The following is a 5,161-nucleotide window of genomic DNA, read 5'->3' as shown; positions in this document are numbered from 1 at the left end:
TAGAAAATGGGAAAAATAATTGGAAATTGAAACATACGTTGAAATCTATGAAAATGTATACATTTGATATGATTAATATTAATACAATATTACATACAAAACATGTTTAACCACATAAATACATTGTTGAATAAAAACTAAAATAAATCAAAATATGTATTATCATCTAAATCTATATGTATTTGCGGTTGCGCCTTTGACGTTTGTTTATTTATTTCTCTTTCAATTTTGATTAACTTGGTGAATTCTTGCATCCTATCAAAAAAATGATTCGTCAAGTTTCAGTTTCCCTTGTTGAATGAGTTTTCCACTTTGTTGATGTCAGTGATATATGGAATTCCGATTTCAAATAAACTTGAACAAAATGTCACGATTTTGAAAGTCACCCAATACACATAATACAATCAATTGGATTTTGAGGTGGGAAAATCTGGAGTGGAAAAAATGTTTTCGAAAAACTGTATCTTATCATATCAATACATATCCTATCTTACGCACTTATTATAAGATGTTCCATTTCAGGGAATCTCATCCACTTTTCCTCCATTTCCAGATCAATAACATAAGGAATAAGAGATTCATGAATTGCATCAAAATGTTCCTTTTCCCGTTTAGCCATGTGTATGACTCTTTATGCGTTGTCAACTCTTTGATAAGTTATTTGCGGACAAATGTATGATTGTGCCCTCCTTAACTGAGAAAATCATAAACAACTCGATAACCGCAGTTACCGTTACCCTTAACATTGATAATATGTTCAATGTATTTGTGCATAAAAATTGGCATTTCTTAGATGAATTGTATTTTTTATAAAGGTGATGAAGGAGGTGGTTTGCCAATGCGAGCTCATCTGAAAACACTTTTTTGTGATTTTGAAGTCGGTGAATCCAGAAAAAGTTTGTCAACATGTTAAAAATACAAATGAGATCCCACTGTTGAATCACCACTCGATGTTAGTTTGACCTTCATCACACCATCATCATCAAACTTGAGCCTTTTCTAGTGAGTGCAAATCTCATCCATTTGTATTGGGCTATCAAGTTTCACCTTCTTTGAAATTAGACAAGCACATGGGAGACCATATATTTTCCTAATTGTGTAACCATACTTTGAGCTATCGGAACCTACACTTCTAAATCCCAAGTTAAATTGTCCTCTTTTTCTCTTTCAAAATTATACAAACCCAACAAAATAAGTATTTTCGGTAGAGGTAATACCAATAATTTCCAATAGTGGAAACCAATACTTGTTGGTCTTATGCGTTGAATCAATGATGAGTATAGTGAGAAACATGTTGAACAAATTTATGGAATCATGATGAGTCTAAAATATATCTCGAACATTTTATCCATCATCGTGCACTCGATACCTAGATACATAATTGTCATCATCAGAAAGTTTCAACAATTGTTGCATTTCAGTTTTATCTCCCCTTAAAACCTTGTTGTTAAGGAAACAAATATTGTATATTTACTTGATATTTGAGATATTTCAAGGTCTTTTACATTTCAAAGTTGCGAGTATATTTTTAGGCTGCACAATATTGAATGCATGTCAGAAATGATTTCTTTATCTTTAAACATAAGGAAACATGTCATGAGATGGGCGACTAACTCGTCACACATGTCATGGTTATGTAGATTGTTACTCCTCTTGGATTGACTGCATCAGGTCAAACAACATATGAACAAGATATATTATAGGAAACATGTGGAACAAGATGTGCGAGCATGTGTTCCAGCATCTGAGTTTGTTGCTAAGAAGAGTTGTTCAGCTAAAGTGGTAAAGTGCTTGACATAACTAGTTAAGGCTTGACTTCTGACTATCTTCGGATGTCCTTCAAAAGTGTTGAGGTGATGACTTCTTCAAGATGCAGAGTTTTCTTTGTGGAAGAAATGTGTTTTATTAATCCAAAATCAAGTTGAAAGATGTTGAATTTGATTTAGTCAAAGATGATATGATTGGGTGTACCTTGAAGGAAGATTTGATCCAAGAACTACTCTATAAAGAATACTTGTATGAAGAATAGTAGTTTTGGATGCTCTGTTATAACATGTGGAACACGATATTCCAACATGTGTGCTGCAACATCTGGTCTCTATCAACAGGCAAATGTTATTACAGTTGTGAAGAAGGGTGTGCTGCAGTATATTTTGTATCAATCAACATACAAGTGTTATTGTATTTGTAAATAAGTATGTGTTGCAACATCCGGTCTCTGCCAACAGACATATGTTATTGCAGTTGTGATGAAGACGAGACATATGTGGAACTTGATGTTCAAACATGTGTGCAACATCTAACACTAGTACAATAAGCCAATGTTGCTGCATTTTTTGAGCAAAAATTTGGTTAAGATTTGATTAGATTTGTTGTTGTATTTGTGTAGTGTGTGTGTGTGTGGGGGGGGGGGGGGGGGGGGGGGGGGGGGATTTGTTTGACAGTTGTTGAAGATTGAATAAATTTAAATGGAGATTTAAATTTGAATTAATAACAAATAATATCTTTTGTTGGAGAGTTTTATGGAGCAAATCAAATCCAACAAGATTATGCTATTATTTTGGACGAAATTAAATCAGACGACAAAAGTCCAGGATTGCATTAATATTTAAGAAGACTCAATCCAAGAACTACTCTACAAAGAAGACTTGTATGAAGAATAGTATTTTTGCATGCTCTGGTATAATATGTGGAACACGATGTTCCAACATGTATGTTGCAACATCTGGTCTCTATCAACAGATAAATGTTATTGCAGTTGTGAAGAAGGGTGTGCTACAACATATGGTCTCTATCAACAGACAAGTATTATTGTAGTTGTAAAGAAGCGTGTGCTACAATATCTGGTTTCTGCCAATAGACATATGTTAATGTAGTTGTGATGAAGATGGGACACGTGTGAAACTCAATGTTCCAACATGTGTGCAACATCTAACACTAGTTCAGCAAGCCAAATGTTGCTGCATTTTTGGAGCAAAAGTCTAGTTTAGATTCAATCAGATTTGTTGTTGTATCTATGAAATGTGTGTGTGTTGGGGGGGGGGGGATTTGTTAGACAGTTGTTGAATATTGAATAAACTTAAATGGAGATTTAAATTTAAATTTGAATTAATAACAAATCATATCTTTTGTTGGAGAGTTTTATGGATCAAATCAAATTCAACAAGATTCTACTATTATTCTGGAAGAAGTTAAATAAAAAATTCAAGGAGAAAAGCCCATAATTGCATTGCTATTTAAGGAGACTCAATCCTCACTTTTGAGGTGTGCATGTTTTGAAGATACCTTGTGTTTGAGTTTCTCTTTTGAGTCTTTGTTTGTGCACCATACTAGCGTCTGCTTTCATATCTTAAGGTATAAAGTTTGGTTTGTTAATTGAGTTGTAAACCTTGTTCCAAGATGTTAAGAGTTTGTTTGGTAACTATCATTTAGCTTTTAGCTTGTAATTTTTCCTACTAGCTTTTGATTTTTTCTCAAAGGCTATTTAAAGTAGCTTTTGAGCTTTTACCTTGTCACTTTTCCTTACATTTATACCTTTATTATTTTAACAAAAATCTATTCTTACCCTTCATTCTACTTTTCCTTATATATATATATATATATATATATATATATATATATATATATATATATATATATATATATATATATATATATATATATATATATATATATATATATATATATATATATATATATATATATATATATATATATATATATATATATATATATATATATATATATATATATATATATATATATATATATATATATATATATATATAAAATAATGAAATCACTAATTTCTTAATTAAGAATATCGTTTTTTGTTATTTTGTATTTATGAGCTAATGTAACAGCTAATTTACCAAACATTATCGGCTATTAGTCACCAACTATCAACTATCAGCTATCAACTAATTTTACCAAACATCGCCTAAGTCTATAAGCTTGAGAACATAGTGTTTCTTGTATTCCATGTTAACTCCATAATTGGATTAGGGTTTAATATTTGTGTACACCACTCTATGTTTCAGTAACTTGGCATAATTGTTTGTATTGTTTTAGTTGAGTTGTAAATTCAACAATCATTATGTTAATGGTTAAGTTGATTACTAGGGGTTAGTGATTAGAGAAAGTGAGAGGAGCTATCATATTTAGGGGGGGGACTTAAATAGAAATTCACTAGAATTAGGGAGAGACGTAGAACTTCATAGGGGTTTAAGGTTCTTATAAAAGTAATTGTTCTAATTCAAAGTAATGGATTTCCTTTCATGGGTAGAGTGCCCCCAGACGTAAATGTGGTTTCACCGAACTGGGTTAACAATTTCATGTATTCTATTTATTCCTTTTCTGCTTCATCATCTAGTATAAGTTAAGATATTATACAATGTTCTCATACTGTTATATCATGTTGTACGAGTTGTCCCAATATCGTGTTTGACATCTTTCCATTGAGGAATAAAATTTCATAAACCACAAATAACATTAAATCTTCATTTATTATTTTCCAAAAGATAACCACGCAACTTAAAGGGACACTCACATTTCCTTGAACCGGTGTAATCTCATTTCAACTTTCGGAGAGGAGTTGTGTACTTGCCAATTCTTTTGCATCTCAGTGTCACAAATGCAAGCCTTCTATATGAACCATTATTAAACCATATGATTACAACAAAAAAAACAAATTTGGATGCCTCTGTGTGAATCCATTGCAGCATATGATCATGAATATCAAACTCTTATCCAATTGTAAATTGATTACCCACATTTACCTCCTTGACATCAACACGTTTGGAACTCGTATACACAATAGGTTTGGAGATAACATCAGGGTGCACCATAGCTAAGGAAAACAATAATAGAAAATAATTAAAAACATTATGAAATGAACTCTGAACTATTCCAAAAATTCACCTTCGTATGAACTCACCTTGAATCTGAAAGTGCATATTCGGACGCAACATAAATTTTTTTCAGCTCGAAAACCATATTAATATGAGCAATGGGAAATGAAATACAAGAAATTTACCTTAAATTCCAGTTTCTTTTTCTCATTTTGATATGCTGAAATACACGAATAAAGTTCTGGAGTGCAAACCTTGATTGGGAATGAAAGGATGTTTTTTAAGGGTTTTGAAGGAAAAAATGTGTTTGA

Source organism: Lathyrus oleraceus, chromosome 2, assembly GCF_024323335.1.
Source record: "Lathyrus oleraceus cultivar Zhongwan6 chromosome 2, CAAS_Psat_ZW6_1.0, whole genome shotgun sequence".
Taxonomy (NCBI): Eukaryota; Viridiplantae; Streptophyta; class Magnoliopsida; order Fabales; family Fabaceae; genus Lathyrus; species Lathyrus oleraceus.
Note: the sequence above shows the minus strand (reverse complement) of the source record.